The sequence below is a fragment of the Moschus berezovskii genome, chromosome 11 (assembly GCF_049115385.1).
Source record: "Moschus berezovskii isolate FMDL1 chromosome 11, NW_MosBer_1.0, whole genome shotgun sequence".
Lineage (NCBI taxonomy): Eukaryota > Metazoa > Chordata > Mammalia > Artiodactyla > Moschidae > Moschus > Moschus berezovskii.
The window spans coordinates 34,191,674-34,209,228 of NC_142470.1; the positions used below are offsets into that span (position 1 = coordinate 34,191,674).

At 44.0% G+C, this 17,555-nt stretch overlaps 1 protein-coding gene across 1 annotated transcript in view; it reads left to right on the top strand.

Annotated features, from left to right (window-relative positions):
* The first annotated feature begins 266 nt into the window (after positions 1–266).
* Positions 267–17,555, top strand: part of DPYSL5 (dihydropyrimidinase like 5) — a 98,060-nt gene continuing 80,771 nt past the window's right edge. Inside the window, exon 1 of the mRNA XM_055399107.2 lies at positions 267–390. The gene's annotated coding sequence lies outside the window, so the exon portion shown is untranslated. The remainder of the gene's footprint in view (positions 391–17,555) is intronic.

Below are 17,555 nucleotides of genomic sequence, written 5' to 3' on the forward strand. Positions count from 1 at the left end.
GTTCTCGGGCCGCGCCCTTCGTCCCCTCTCGGACCCTGGCCCCGCGGCAAGGCCTGTCGGGAGTTGTAGTCCCCAGGCGGTGGCCGCGCGCGGCGCCGAGGATGCAGAGCGCCGCCGGTCCCCGCCTCCCCCTAACCTGCTAGTGCGAGGTGGGGAGCGCTGGGGAGGAGCTGTGGCTCCCGTGATTGGCGGAGGCCTCCTCCAGCCCCCACCCAAGTCCCCTCCCCCGCTCGCGGCTTCGGACTTCGGAGCCCCCGCGCGCCAAGGCGGCGATCGAGCGAGCGCGCGTGCAGCCGCGCCGCCCAGAGCACCCGCAGCGCCGGCGCCGCGGCGAGACAGGAGGAGAACCCACCCACCGACAGAACCCCGCAGCCGCGGCATCCCGGAGGAGTGGGTGATGGCAGGGCGGGCGGTGGGCTTATTCTTCCCGGGCTGGGACGTCCATCTCACACAGTCTGTTTCTCCGGGAGGAGCACAATAGGGCTGGGGTCGGAGTGCGCCTAGGGAACCGGCTGCTGGGAACGCGGCGGGAGGTGTGGTTTGGAATTCGGGGCAGCCTCTTCGGGCTAAACTGGGACCCGAATCGGTTCCTCTTTGTAAGCCCACAGAGCTCCCGGAGCGCCGAGCGGTACCTTATTCATAGTAGGCGTTTAATAGATGCTCGTGGGATTGCAAAGAACTGGGGTGAGGAGGCTGACTTGGTGGAAGGGGTTCGCTCCTAGCACACAGTAGACGCCCAGCCTCGTCGAGGTGCAGTGAATGGCTGGAGGGCTGGGCGGGGGCTTCTCTGGCCGTGGGCCCGTCCTGCCCGATACCTTAAATCGGCCCCGTCCTCTGCCCGCACGGATCACCGCCCACCCAGCCACCCCCGCCATGCCCCCAGCATATACACACACCCACTGTCCCTCTCGCCTCCGGGTTGGAGTTTGCCCAGCCTGGACCGGACCCAGCGGCCCGTCCACGTCCGGCTCAAGGGTGGACTATTCGCCAGCCGCCTCTGGAGGCACCTGTCTGAACCACAAAGGCCGCCTTTCGCTGCCCAGCCCAGAGCGGGCGCCAAGCTGGGTCCCTTCGCCCGAGCCCAGCGAGGGAGCCCTCCCGGGGGCATCGATCTTGGCGGGCGACGCCCCAGGCCGGGGGAGGAGGCAGGAGTCCGAGTTGGAGAGGAGCTGAGATGGAGAGAGGCGGAGGCGAGGCCTCCGTTTGAGCAAAGATGCGAAAGGATGGAACATAGGGATGGATGGGAGGAGGGGGAACTGGAGACAGGTTTGAGGAAAGAGAAGGGTCTGAGCAGGGAGGGTCGGAGCTCGGAGCAGGTGGTGCGAGCCGAGGCTGGGGCTGATGAAGAATGTGGAGGGGAGGAGGGATGCGGGAGGGCGGAGACTGCCTGGGTTAGAGAAGAGTAGACGCGGGGGAGGAGGAGACCCACGCGATGAAAGGCAGGGGTCTCCCTGGGGAAGGAGGTCTCCGGGGAAGGGAGGGGCAGGCAGCTGGGGGGTGGGGGGAGGCGAGTCTCGGGTCCGAAGACCCTCAGCCCCGGCGAGGGGCCCGGCGGTCCTGTGGCTGGCTGGGCGTGGCTCTTGGACCGGGCGACGAACTCGGGATGGCGGATCGGGGACCGAGCCGGCTGTCCCTGCGAGGAGCTTTGTCTCCCGGCTTGACACCAGCCCTTAGGGACTCGTTTAGGGTTTTGTGATAATCCGCAGCGCCACAGGCACACCCTTTTCTTCGCAGAGCTGAAAGGCTTGGTCCAGCGGCAGGTGATGCCAGGGAGGGAATGGGGGCCGTCTCCCGCCCGGGAGACCCGGAGAACAATAGCCAGCACTGGTGTCCTCCACACCACGAGCTAGGGCACCCCTCGAACTCGACTGTGCAGTTTTCTGGTGCAGAAAACACTCCCGGAGAAATCAAAGGGCACGTGCTCTTCTCTTGGGGTTTGTGTTAGGGCAACAAACCCCACTGGTAATTCTCTGATGTGAGTCGCTCATCTCCGCCCCCCAGACTGTGGGATCCGCAGACAGACGCCGCCCCTGGCTTTGGTACCTTCTGGCTGCGGCGCCGCCCCCTGCCCCTTTCTGCTGACCAACCACCGAGACGGTCGGGGTGGGGGAAGACCTGTGGAGGTCGCCTTGGTGCCGAGCGGGCTCGCAGAGTAGCCGGCTTTGTCTGACGAGAAGGACGCGTGTGCTGTGCGTTCTTAGCGGGAGCAATCAGGGCTGGTGCGGCTTGTGATAAAATGGAGAGAAGCAGTAGTGGAGATCACCCTCTATGGGTGCATCTCCTGGCCTTAAAGCCGGCAGCTAGGGGACCAGTGCTTCCCTTTGCCGGTGACCACACCCAAGCCAGTGTATCCATCCTTTGCAGATTTCACTTGTAGTGTCTGCTGACCTAAGAGAGGGACAACTCTGTGATTGGAGGCGTCTCCTTGCCCATGGGAAAGCAGATGGACAGAAATGGAAACACAAAAAGGAGCTCAACAGAGCTTTCCACGCGTTCAGTCTTGCTTGCTGTCTAAGCATCTTTCACACCAGGCCAGCAGCGTCTTAACATGTGAGATGACAGCCAGAAACCAACATTCAGTTTTACAGGTTTTCTTTGATGATTGTTTAGTTGATATTAAAGGTGACTCTTTAGCATAGACTTACACTTTTAAATGGTCGTTCATTTTAAAAAGACAAAGCAAATAAAAACCAAGACAGACGCATTTTTATTCCAAGAGTGAAGGAAGAAGCTTGGCTCAATGACAAGCAGACCATCATAGGAAAAATCGCTGTGACATATTTGGCCTGATGTTGACTGATGTGCGTTTGGGCTCTCATGACCTGGCTTTGAAACCTCAAGATTTTACTCGGATTGATGTATAAGGTGAGGGACTGTGATGTGACTGTTGCCTATTGCCCGGCACATATGGTAGCTGCCGATGTGAATTCTTCCTACCTGGGCTATACCCAGCAGTAGCAACAGTAGGCTCTGTCCTGATACTTTTATTCAAGGATGATGCTTTGCGGAGGTGCCTCGCGGTATTTACAAAAGACTAGCTGGAATGTTGTTCATTGGATGTATTTAACTAAAATAATAGAACTATCTATCTCCAGAGTAAGTGAAAACCAGGAATCTCTATATTGGATCCATGGTGGCTCAGACAGTAAAGAATCTGTCTGCAATGTGGGAGACCGAGGTTCAATTCCTGGGTTGGGAACATCCCCTGGAGAAGAGAATGGCTTCCCATGCCAGTATTCTTACCAAGAGAATTCCATGGGCAGAGGAGCCCAGAGTAGGTGAAAACCAAGAATCTCTATATTAGAATACCCAAAATCTGGTACTAAAGGTTTTTTTCTTATGAAAAAAACTCTCAATGAGACGTATTTTGTTGGTTTATTCTTCTTGAAAGAATTTTATGGACTTAAGGTGTAATCCTATTATTTTGGAGCACTGTGTGAACATCCAATCCAATTTTTTCCTCATGGGGAGTCAGTTCATAGATAAGGAATATTAGTATGACTGGCCCATTTCTGCAGGGAAGATAGAAAGCAGTATCCTTCTACCTGCCCTGTGAAAATGCCTGGGAGACAGTTAGGAGAGGAAGGTGGCCGTAGAAAAGGACTTTATGTCCCTAGAATTCTAGAGTGCCCACGTGGGCAGCATGTAAGGTCTTAGTATCCTGACCAGGGGTCAAACCAGCACCTCCTGCAGTGGAAGCATGGACTCTTAACCACTGGACCACCAGAGAAGTCCACAGAGTGCTAATCTTAACTCCCATCCCCCTGACTTTGGGAACCTCAGCTAGGTATACAAAAGATGTTTGTGGGACATGAACACTTGGCCGTTTTCAACATAGCCTCTTCAGATTTAAGTCAGGGTAATAGTATTCCAAATACATTGCAAGTTTCCACCACTGGAAGCAGTTACCCAGCTAGGCAAGTGTGTACAATTGGCCAAAATCAGGTTTGAGGACTTGGTATAGGCTTCATCTGTGGTACCTCTAACTCTTCCTGTCTTTCTGCCATGGATATCTGAGAACTCTCCCTCTTTGAATTATCAAAAATTCAAAATTTGACAAAAATTCAGCTTCAGGGAATGGAACTGTAAGTCAAAGACCATCACAACTGTGGATAATTTTCTGGAGTAAATCAGCATTTAGTTTAATATTGAGAACCAGGGAAGTTGGTACTGTTAGAAAAGAGTATGTAAGATCTAGTCTATCTTTCTGGTGTCAAAACTAACCAAATTCTGATAGAATATAATCCTGTTCACACAATTTTGATTTCTGAGTTATAAGAAAATATTTCAGAAAAGTTTTCTAAAGACTTAGTTGACAGTCACCTAGAGAAGAACGATAATACAGGAAACCTTTGTCAATGTGAAAACCTGTAAGGAGAAGTTGGTATAAAATGAAATCAAATGAGAGTGAACAAGTAAGAAGGTAATTGATTTTCTTGTACTGCTAGTGAACAAATAAGAAATAATTTCAAGATCACTTTGTCTTAAATTTTTATATGAAAATGAAAGGTGCAAATACTGTGGTATGACTCTTTAATGAACGTTGATATTTATGTATAAAAGCAGACACATTATATATTTAAATGAATTTCATGAAACAATATTGTATATGGTTTGTTCTATTTCAATCTTGGAAATTTCTTCCATCTAAAATAAATGGACTTAACCATAGCATCCCCTGACCCTCGCACGCCCTCCCATCAATCACAGCCCAGTTCTGTGCTGTTCCTTTGCCTCCTCCCACATGGACTCCCTCCTTAAGATCCAGACTTAGAAGCAATGTACACAGGAAGGAGAGCCTGGCTCTGAGCCAAGAAGCTGCAAGTTGAGTCCCAGCCCTGACACTTGCTGTCTGTCCATCCTTGAACCACTAATTTTTCTCTTAAGGACTCAGTTTCTTCATTTGTTCAATGAGGTTTATATGAGTTAGCATATGGATAGCCTGAGAACAGAGTCTGGCCCCTAGGAAGTGCTCAATAAACGTCAGTTATCACCATCAGCACCATCATCATACTCTCAGAATGTGTGCCTCTAAAAACATTTCGATTCCCTGTTTAATCTTTCATCCCTAGAGGTCAAGGTAAGCTGCTATAGGCGTATCAATAATGGGACTAGAAAGAATGATTAGGACTCTATTCTGAAGGTCCCACTCTGTAAATAGTAGGAATAGCTCTGTGTTGACTGTCAGCCTCCTTAAGCACAGCTGTTTTGAGCAGCTGAGGACTTGCAGAGTTAAGAATGTTCCAGAATTGCTTTGACCCAGCTTTGCCAAAACTTCCTTGTGTATAGAGTTGGCCTGGCAACTGCTCCTGCTCCTACATCATCTAAAGAACAATCAGGCATCCATAACTGGTTGAGACGGCTGTTGTTCTGAGACTGTTCTGTTGTTGGTGTGGGAAAGAGTGATCATGTTTGGTTGATGGCAAATTGTTGGGAATAAAAATATCTCAAGTTTTCTAGCTAAGAAATAAATTCAGCAGCACAGAATTACCCATTTAACAAAAACTTTCAAAGTACTTGCTCTGTGCTAGGGGTTGTTCTAGTTCCTATGAGTTGAGTACAGTACTGTTATTATCCCCATTTTACAGATGAAACAAATGAGAAGTGACAGAGAAAAGCTTTGCACCCACAGACTCTGCTGAGAGTCTGTATGAATCAGGGTTCTCCAGAGAAACAGAACCAATAAGGGTTGGCTTATGAGACTGTGGGGGCTGGCAAGTCTGATGTATTGTATGTAGGGCAGGCCAGTGGGCTGTAAGCTTTCAGGTGGGAGCTGATGTTGCAAGGACCCCATAATAGTTAGTCTTAAAGCAGAATTTCTTCCATTTCTGGGAAACCTTGGTTTTTCTCTTAAGGTCCTTCAGCTGCATTCGACTACATTGTATGAGGCCCACCTACATTATTGGGGGAAATCTTAGTCAACTGGCATAACCATACCTATAAAATACCCTCCCAGCAACACATATAGATGTGTGTGTGACTGAATGACTGACTAGCCTAGCCGAGGTGACACACACACAAAAAAGCTATCACAGGGTCCGTGCTTTTTTAAACACTACCCCAAGCTAAGAGCCTTACTTGCAATAAACTAAAGAATTAGCAATGGCCTATTTATCCCACTACAAAATGCTGCTCCTTACCTAGTTGAAAATACAGTTTGGATCTCTCTTTTTCACTCATGTATCTTCTAGCACAAATTGTTGCCCACAGCAAGCATTTAATAGATAATATTTCATTTGACTCAAGTGAGTTTGAGATTTTACGAATGACTAGATTCTAGATTCTCTTGAATCAAGGTAAGAGAGGTACTTCCCTGGAAGTCCAGTGGATAAGACTCACTTCCCCAGCAGGAGGCACAGGTTCAATCCTCAGTTGGGGAACTAAGATCCTGCATTCAGGACTGGCCAAAACACAAAACAAAGCAACAGGAGAATATCTGCATTCTGAATTAGGTATTGTGTCACTCTTCACCTCCCAACAGCTGTCCATTTTCATTGGCTCAGCAAAGATTTTGGGGTCTGTCACTGTCTCCACTCCTTGTGAAAGTGTCTTGTACACAGTAGCAGTGCCCAGGACTCAGTCACACTACCTTTGTGTCCGTTCAGTGTCCCCTGACAGGCACTCCCTTTGTTGATTTCAAATTCACCATGGGCTCCCTCCAGTTTCTCAGGCCTTTGGTCTTTATTCTCCCTGCCTTTGTCTGGTCCTTTCCTTCCCTTTGTCATTCCCCAGAGCATGACCCACTACTGATGGAGAAGTCACCTCCTTTCTCATTTTTAGCACTTTAACCAGATTTATGTCTTTGTGGATCGATACATTCATTCTGTTATAAAATGCAAATGTAGTCCGCGATTTTTTTCCTTTACTGCTTTTTTGTTCCTTTACTGCTCTTTTTCAACAGATGTGAAACTCAACTTTAAGGAAGTTACTCAGAATGTTTTAAGTTTGGCATGTTGCCGAATATGTGGACCACACACATACATAAAATGGTAGTTTGGGGGGCTGAGTGTGTATTTTTTAAGTATTTTCGTTTTTTAAACTTTTTAGTAAAGTGTAACAGATATATATACCTGGAGTACTGCAGTCCCTGGGGTCGCAAAGAGTCGGACACGACTGAGCAACTGAACTGAACTGAACAGATATACAGAAAAATATACAAATCATAAGTGTCTAGCTTACTGAATTTTCACAAACTGAACCTGGCCATGTAACCTCACCTGATCAAGAAACGGGTTACTAGCACATACCCCAAAGCCCCCCTTCAGTCGTCTCCTAGTCACTACTCTTCCTCCAGGGTCTCTAACCACTATCAGCATAGATCAGCGTTGCCTATTTTTGAACTTTTTACAGATGGAATCATGCACTGGGTACTCTTTCAAAAAGTGGCTTCTTTTGCTCAGTGTTACATTTGCTGCATTTCATATGCTCATTTTCATCGCTATATAGCATTCCATTGTGTAAATATACCACAATTTACCATCCTTTATGTTGTTAATGGGTGTTTGGCTAGTTTTTGTTTGATGCTACTGTGAATAGTTTTATTGTGACTATTCTAGCACACATCTTTTGGTGAACAAACATGTGTTTCTCTTGGCTATATATTTAGGAGTAGAATTCAGGTCAAGGATATGCGTATGTTATGTCTTAGTAGACCATGCCAAGTAGTAAGACTAATGGTGAAATTTTTTTAAAAAGTCAATCCCAAGGCATGCAATGCTGTGATTAAACTGTTTTTAGAAGCCCTAAATGCTGGCATAATTTTGTGGTTTGATTAGAGATTGGTTTTAAACTCTTACTCTTTGGTAAAAAATAGAACTCTGGCTGTGTCTGACTCCACAGTAGCTGAAATGAACATTTTAAAACTAATGGTTGTGCTTGGGCTTGCTACAGCTACTTCCTTACTTCTGTTTCTTAAGGATAAGCTGAGAATCAGTTTATAGTTGCAGTGTGGGTCCAAAGATCATTTGGGAGATGACCAGTCAGATTTGAACAAGATTAACAAGTGATTTTTATTCTGTTAACTATTCTTATATTGGGTCAAATTGCAATTTTGAATTGTGTGATTTTGGTGACAAAAAATTCCTCAAAAAGTACCACTTGGAATCAGAAAGTCCAGATTTTTTTTATTACAACTATTTTTTGGTATTTTTCTGTTTTTCTTTTAATTCTATTTATTTATTTATCGTATTTATTTGGCTGTGCTGAGTCTTTATTTGTCTAGTTGTGCAAGCTAGAGGGGGTTACTCTCTGCTGTGCTCAGGCTTCTCATTGTGGTGGCTTCTCTTGTTGCAGAGCACAGGCTCTAGGTGTGCAGGGAGAAAGTTCAGATTTCTTATTTGGGAATAAGAATTATAGCATATATCCCATTTTTGTGGGTTTTTAAAAAAGATTTAAACTGCACAGTTTTGGAGGGATGTTAATCTTATTTAGGGTTTCTCTGGTGACTCAGGTGGTAAAGAATCTTTCTGCAATGCAGGAGACCTGGATTCGATCCCTGGGTTGGGAAGACCCTCTGGAGAAGGGAATGGCTATCCATTCCAGTGTTCTTGCCTAGAGAATTTCATGGACAGAGAGGCCTGGCAGGCTACAGTCCATGGGGTTGCGTAGAGTCGGATACAGCTAAGCAACTAACACTTTCACTTTTCACTAATCTTATTTCTTTTTTCTCTCTTTTTAATTCAAGTATAGTTCATTTACAATCTGTGTTAGTTCAGGTATACAGTAAAGTGATTCAGATAGATCTCTATCTGAAAAATATATATATATATAATATACATATATATTCTTTTTCAGATTCTTTTCCTTTATGGGTTATTACAAAATATTGAATATAGTTCCCAATGCACATTATTTTTACAATAGGATTATAATGGAAAAAAACCTCTGTAAAACTGAAAAGCAATACAGATGAGGCACAAAGGCATGAACAGTAGCCTCCAGACTGTGGGTATAGGCAAATCCATCTCTTCTCCATAGCCGGTCTTCACTGTTGGCCCAGGAGAGATGGCAATGATAAATGTGGCCAATGCAGATCAATGGCAGCAGTTTAGGTACAATTAGAGGATGGTGGTAAGAAACCTTTGCCACCAAAGGAGTGTGACGATGTGGTCATGAACCCCTAACTTGCCTGGTTTTTTCTTATGACACTCATTCACAGCCCAAGTTGTTCCTAAAAAAAAATTTTCTCTTGCCATGTAGCCTGCCATGTTTGATTGGTCCTCATACAAGCAAGTGAGATCAGATTTATCCACTGCTTTAAAATATAGATTTACTGCTTAATCTCTGAGTCCTGTAAGCACTTGGATATTTTTCATATCTCTTTTAATATAGGACATAGTTTCACACTTTAAAATGTATGCTCCTCCAATATTTAATCAGTTATAAAACCACTTGTTGACCATTTTGCTGATACAGCTAGTGAAATGTTTGCTTGTTTCATCCAACTCTCATCCATATACTCAACATGATTTTTACAGAGTTGTAACCACATCATGGATCCGCTATTGTGAATACTGTATTTTGTTCTTTCATTTGACATGTGAAACATACTTTTCTGTGTCTCTGCCTAATTTAGAAATGTAAACTTTCGATGACTGCCTGTTGTTTCATTGAAATGTGCTATATTTGAGTGTTTACTTATGAATATTTAGATTATGGTTGATTTTTAAATTTTTAGGTAGTATTTACATCATTGTGAACATCACATACATGATTTTTTATTACCCAGCTGATATGTTTTTGAGAATCAAGATTCCCTTTAAAAAAAAAAAAGGAGTGGTGTGGGAGATGCAATTTTAGTCATAATACCAGATAGTTTTCACGTGAGGAGAAATGCATAAATGCATTTAATTCCTGGAAATGAATAATACATGTCACAGAATTCCCTGATGAGAGAATGACTTCTAATTAGTCTTAGCTGGCAAGTTGTTTATCAAAGAATTTGTATAAAGGTAGGAATAATGTAAGAATTTGTATAAATGTAATCAATCATTTTACAAACAGTACCTGTAACAATAATTTGGAAGACAAGACTCCAAGTAAAGCCAATTTTACTAATAAATTTTATAAAATTGAATTATCTTTTAGTAGCAGATAGCACCAAAAGTTGGCCATTGTGGAAGAAATCAAATGGTCACCAAGTTGCGAAGCGATGAAACTGTTGTGAGAGGCATCCAATACGTTAAATTCTAAATATCTGCCAGTAGAGTGCAAATAACCAGGACCCAGAAATGACTGTTGGAACAGCCTGGCAAGTGAGAGGTTTACTCACAACCCAGTAACTGTACTTAAATTGCACTGAACTGTTATTGGAGGTGGGCTCAAACTTCCTCTCACGTATTTTCTGAGGGCCTGCAAGAAACAGTGCAGTTTCCAGGAAGGAGCTTGCACATGGAAGAGAGATGGAGTTTGAATCCTGTTACTTTCTAGACATGAGAGACCTTAGACAAAGTCACCTGATCGTCCCAAGCCTTGGTTTCCTTGTGATTTAACGATCATAGGTTTATGAGGAAGACTCGGGAAAATACGCAGGGAGCCTGGGGGTCACATTGTAAGTAGTACTCAGTAAGTGGAGCTAATGTATTCTCTGGATGCTCAAGTTAGGTGCTTTTGGATACATAAAGATATATAACAATATTGTCAAAGTACATGCTTGTCAAGTGAACAGGCTGGACAACATGATAGCTGGTGCAGAGGGAATAGAGAGCACCCGAGAAGTTTAGTCACAAAGGCTCAGTTCCCTCCTCTGTTCAGTGAGGGGGTGGAGACTAGATTCTATCTGGCAGCTTAGATGTTCTGTGCCAGCCATACTGTGCTGCTGCCGAGACCACTGTGATTCCTTCCCAACTCAAACTAGCAGACTTGCAGCACCATCTATCAAAACGAAAACTGCTTACACCCTTTAACCCAGCAATACCGCTTCTGGGAATTTATCCTAAAGATGTACAAGTGTATGTGCACAATGAAATACAGGAAAGGATATTGTTGCAGCAGTATTCAGTTCAGTTCAGTTCAGTTCAGTCGCTCAGTCGTGTCCGACTCTTTGCAACCCCATGAATCACAGCACACCAGGCCTCTCTGTCCATCACCAACTCCAGGAGTTCACTCAAACTCATGTCCATTGAGTCGGTGATGCCATCCAGCCATCTCATTCTCTGTTGTCCCCTTCTCCTCCTGCCCCCAATCCCTCCCAGCATCAGCATTATTAGTACTAGCAAAAAAAAACTTAGACCCAATCTAAATTCTCAAAATTGGAGAGCTAGTTAAATACATCATGATCCATCCTTACAAAGAATTTTTTCGTCCCTCCATATGTGGGATCTTCGTTCCCTAACCAGGGATCAGATCCATGTCCCCTGTATTTGAAAGGCAGAGTCTGAACCACTGGACTACCAGGTAAGTCCCAAGGCAGATAATTTCTGATCTGATAAAGAACAACCTCTAGTACATATCACTGAATAGGAAGAAAGCAGGCACACCAATATTAAAAGCATGTTGCCATCTATGTAAAATGTATGTGTATATAAATATATGGACTTCCCTGTAGCTCAAACGGTAAAGAACCTGCCTGCGATGCAGGAGACCAAGGTTCAATCCCTGGGTTGGGAAGTTCCTCTGGAGAAGGGAATGGCAATCCACTCCAGTATTCTTGCCTGGAGAATTCCATAGACAGAGAAGCCTGGCGGGCTACAGTTCATGGGGTTGCAAAGAGTCAGACCCAACTGAGCGACTAACACACATGTCAAATATAAACATATGGGCTTCCCTGGTGGCTCAGTGCTAAAGAATGTGCCTGCCAATGCAGGAGTCATAGGTTCTCCTGGGTGGGGAAGATTCCCTGGAGGAGGGTGTGGTAACCCACTCCAGTATTCTTGCCTGGAAAATCCCATGGAACAGAAAGAACCATGGGGGCTACAGTCCATGGGGTTGTGAAAGAGTCAAGCACAACTTAGTGATTTAAAAAACACCACTACCATGGTTGGCCAGGTGTCAGCATAGGATATTAGGGCTAAACAGAACCATGCTGCTGCTGCTAAGTCACTTCAGTCATGTCCGACTCCGTGCGACCCCATAGACGGCAGCCCACCAGGCTCCCCCGTCCCTGGGATTCTCCAGGCAAGAACACTGGAGTGGGTTGCCATTTCCTTCTCCAATGCATGAAAGGGAAAAGTGAAAGTGAAGTCGCTCAGTCGTGTCCGACCCTCAGCGACCCCATGGACTGCAGCCTTCCAGGTTCCTCCGTCCATGGGATTTTCCAGGCAAGAGTACTGGAGCCATAGACAACACTTAATCATTTCACAGAGGAAGGGCCTCCAGGGCAATTTAAGTCCAGTGAGCTGCGTCAGTGCAGACGGTTTCTGATAATCTTTGGTCTCCAGTGACAGACTAAGAGATCGCTGGATCCTCCTACAGAATTAGTTCCCTTGTGTAGACTGTTCGTTCCATTCTGCTTTGCATTCTGGTTACCTGTGGGCATGTTTTCTCTGCAAGGACCATAAAGACAGACTCCTTAGTTCACACCTTGGTGTGGTCTCTTCCTGTGACTTGCTTTTAACCAAGAGAACGCAATCAACATGATGGGGATATCATTCCATGACTGTTACATGATTTAATACCCCGTCTTGTGAGCAGACTTGCTCTAGAGACATGACTTGATGAGTAAGTGGCTGTGCCGGGAAGGCCCACTTGGCAAAAATTATGTAGCCCCTGGGAGCTGAGTGGCCTCTAGCTAGAAGCCTGTGACCATAAGGAAATGAATTCTGTCAACCTGAGTGAGCTTGCAATTGAGTTCTTCCCCGGCAGGCCTCCAGATGAGAGCACAGCCTGTCCAACACCTTGACTGTATTCTGTGAGCCTCTAAGCCAAGAACTTAGGACTCTTGACCCACAGAAAGTGAGGTGGTAAATAGGCGTTGTTTAAAGCCACTATGTTTATGGTAATTTTTAAACAGCATAGAAAAGTAATTCACCACTCTCCTGTATCCCTGTTTCTAGTCCATGTTTTCTTCACCCATCTTACCCACCATGAACCCACTGCTTTTTTATCATTATCTTTCTGAGTCTTTGCTCCCCACCACCCTACCACCCCATGCCTCCCTCCCCCACTACATGTGGAATCTTAGTTCCTAGACCAAGGATTGAACCACGTCCCCTGCATTGGAAGGCGGGTTCTTAACCACTGGGCCACCAGGGAAGTCCCTTTTCAGTTTTCATAGTTAACATTTTTCCCTTTGTTTATTAAAAATTAGACTCTCCCCTCCCCCATTTCCTCTCTCTCCCTTTTCTCCAATTAAATACCACCTCCTCACCCTCAGGTAACTCCAGTGTTTTCTCTCATATTTCATTCCTTATACATTACTGTGTATAAACATATATGTGCCTGTATGCTAAGTCATTTCAGTCATGTCCAATCTTTGTGACCCTATGGACTGTAGCCCACCAGGCTCCTCTGTCCATGGGATTCTCCAGGAAAGAATATTGGAGCAGCTTGCCATTTCTTTCTCCAGGGTATCTTCCCGACCCAGGGATCAAACCCTGACTTAGGTCTTCTGCATTGTCAGGCAAGTTCTTTACCACTAGTGACACCTGGGAAGTCCATATTAATATATATACCTAGGTATTTTTCACCTTTGTTCATTTTACAAGAGGATCCTTTTATGTTTATGTATATGTGTAGATATCATGGATAGATAACTTTTATTGGTAAAATATATCATCTATACAACTTGTCTTATTACATCTTGGAAGAATCTTTAAGCCAATTGGTATAGATCTGACTTTAAAAACTGCATGATATTCTATGGCATGGATAATATGATATTGTGATATAATAAGAATATTTGATTGTCATTCTTAGTTGGCACAAAGTTCATAAAACTCTTAATTTTCTGAGTGATTGGGGTAAGAGGAGTGTCTTTCTTGTTATTCATAATAAGCCCCTTTCAACCTTACCTGAGTTTATGCTAATAAGGTAACTCTGAGGCTGGGAGCTGGTTGTCAAGGGAACCAACTAGGTGATTGATACTGGAACTTTCAGTCCCACCCCTCAGCCCTCACCCCACTTCCAGAGAGAGGAAAAGGAGCTGGAGACTGAGTTAATCACCAGTGCCCAATGATTTATTCACTCATGCCTTTGTAATGGAACCTCTGTAAAAACCCAGAGGAGTTTAGAGAACTTCCATATCGCTGAATGCATTGAGGTGCTGGGAAGGTGGTACACCAGAGAGGGTATGGGAACTCCAAGTCCCTTCCCCAGACCTGGCCCTATGCGTGTCTTCCATTTGGCTGTTCCTAAGTTATATCCCGGAGAAGGCAATGGCAAGCCACTCCAGTACTCTTGCCTAGAAAATCCCATGGATGGAGGAGCCTGGTAGGCTGCAGTCCGTGGGGTCGCTAAGGGTCAGACACGACTGAGCGACTTCACTTTCACTTTTCACTTTCACACATTGGAGAAGGAAATGGCAACCCACTCCAGTGTTCTTGCCTGGAGAATCCCAGGGACGGGGGAGCCTGGTGGGCTGCTGTCTATGGGGTCACACAGAGTCGGACACGACTGAAGTGACTTAGCAGCAGTAGCAGCAAGTTATATCCAGTGCTCTGCTGTGCTGTGGTTAGTTGCTCAGTCGTGTCCAATTCTTTGTGACCTCATGGGTTTGCAGCCCTAAAGGCTCCTTTGTCCATGGGGGTTCTCCAGGCAAGAATACTTAGTTGTAAGTTAAGTGTTTCTCTGAGGTTTGTGAGCTGTTCTAGTGAATTAACAAGCTTGAGGAGGGCATTGTAGGAACCCCAGATTTATATTTGGATGGTCGAAAGTACAGGTGACAACCCAGGACAGGGGACTGGCGTCTGCAGTTGGGGACAATCTGATGGGACTTAGCCCTTAACCTGGGGAGCCTGCACTAACTTCCGGTGGTTAGTGTCAGAAGTGTTTTAAGTAGAGACACAGTTTTCCTTTGGAGAGTACCACAGGTTTTTCCTCCATTCCGCACTGCTGGGTATTCAATTTGTTTCCAGTTTTCTTGTTTCACCCTACCAGCCACGCTGCAGTGGACTTTCTGTATATGTCTCCTTGTGTTCTTGTGCTTTTATTTCTATGGATGAAACCCTGAGTGAAGTTGCTGAGTCAGAGATCTTTTTAAAATTTTAATAGAGACTTTCAGACTGTTTCCCGAAAGCATGTAATAATTTACATTTCTATCAACAATGTCTGTCCAAGCTCTCCCAGCCTGCACCCTCCACCCCCAAGTCCTGCCAACATCAGGTATCACCCTGGATTTTTTGCCAGTTCTAATGAATGTGAAATGACGCTTTACTGTGGCTTTTATTTACATCTCCTTGATTACCGGTGAGGTTGAACATCTTTTTTTAAGTTGTTGGTCATTTAGATTTGCTCTTCTATGTCACTTATCCGTGTCCTGTGGCTATCTTTCTCTTGGTTGTATTTTGCTTATCAATTTGTAAGAGTTATAGCTGTCATATGCATTCCACATGTTTTCTCAGGCTATTTACTGCTTATTGACTCTATTTCTCTATCATTTCTATATCAAATTATATCATTTTCTGTAATATCACATTTAAAAATTTTTGTAAAATCAGAAATGTGACTTTTATGGCTTCTTGGTTTCTAGATTGATATAAAAGGTCTCCCCTGCTACTAGGTTGTACATGTATTTTCCTGTCCTTCCTTTTAATATTTTTAATTGCTTAATATTTTACATTTAAATTAAAACCAGATGGATTACAGATTTGGATATATGCTGTAAGGTAGGGAGCCTGCTCAATTTTCTTCCAGACAAATAGCCAATGATGCCAGCCCCATCTATTATCAAGTAAATCATATTTCCCCTGCTGAACTGAAATATCTCTTTTGTTGGATTTAATTGAAACCTGCTACCAAGCACCTTACTCTGTTCCACTTATCTGTCTCATCATATGCTGATACCATACAGCTTTAATTACAGTAATTTCATATAGTATCTTTTATTATTCCAGTGAAGTCTTTTGTCTACCCCATAGTGTTTCTTTTCACAATTTTTTGACTCTTCTCAATTCCATTGTCTATTTCAAAATAAACCCTTTGGGAATTCTAATAGGAATGCTGTTGCATTTATCTATCACTTTGCAGAGAATTGACATTTTATAATATTAGCTTTACCTGTCTGAAAATATATTTGTTTCATTTTATTTAGATCCTATTTTATGTACTTTGAGAAGTTCTACAGAAGTCTGTGCCTTAGTTTTTTTATTCTTGATCTCTTTTTGTGTGAATTTATATTGAGATATAACTTGCATACAATAAAATTCACGCATTTTAAGTGTACAATTCACTGATTATTAGTGTATTTAAAGAGTTACGCCACCATCAGGCAATTTAATTTTAGAAAATTTCTATCACCCCAAAAAAATTCATGCCCATCTGTATTTACTCTCATTCCCACCCTCAACGCTGGGCAGCCTCTAAACAAAATAGATACAAACAAATAAAATACTTTATATTTAGATTTGCCTTTTCTCAACTATTCTGTCTTTTTTTTTTTTTTTTATGCTTAAGTGTTTTCCAGTGTTTTTCACTACTGTGAACACAACATTTTTTCTTATTTCTATTTCTGGCTGGCTGGCTACTAGCATAGGAAATAATATTTTACTTTTATTATACTTGCCTTATAATTAGTTATTTTCCAATTTTCTTAGGCTTTCTAGGTATACAATCATAGTATGTGTGTGGTCACATCAGTCGTGTCTGACTCTTTGTGACCCGAGAAACCTGTATGCAGGTCAGGAAGCAACAGTTAGAACTGGACATGGAACAACAGACTGGTTCCAAATAGGAAAAGGAGTACGTCAAGGTTGTATCTTGTCACCCTGCTTATTTAACTTCTATGCAGAGTACATCATGAGGAAGGCTGGGCTGGAAGAAGCACAAGCTGGAATCAAGATTGCCGGGAGAAATAGCAATAACCTCAGAAATGCAGATGATACCACCCTTATGGCAGAAAGTGAAGAGGAACTAAAAAGCCTCTTGATGAAAATGAAAGAAGAGAGTGAAAAGGTTGGCTTGAAGCTCAACATTCAGAAAACAAAGATCATGGCATCTGATCCCATCACTTCTTGGGAAATAGATGGGGAAACAGTGGAAACAGTGTCAGACTTTATTTTTTTGGGCTCCAAAATCACTGCGGATGCTGATTGCAGCCATGAAATTAAAAGACGCTTACTCCTTAGAAGGAAAGTTATGACCAACCTAGATAGTATATTAAAAAGCAGAGACATTACTTTGCCAACAAAGGTCCGTCTAGTCAAGGCTATGGTTTTTCCAGTGGTCATGTACGGATGTGAGAGTTGGACCGTGAAGAAAGCTGATCGCCGAAGAATTGATACTTTTGAACTGTGGTGTTGGAGAAGACTCTTGAGAGTCCCTTGGACTGCAAGGAGATCCAGCCAGTCCATTCTAAAGGAGATCAATCCTGGGTGTTCATTGGAAGGACTGATGCTAAAGCTGAAACTTTGGGCACCTCATGCGAAGAGTTGACTCACTGGAAAAGACTCTGATGCTGGGAG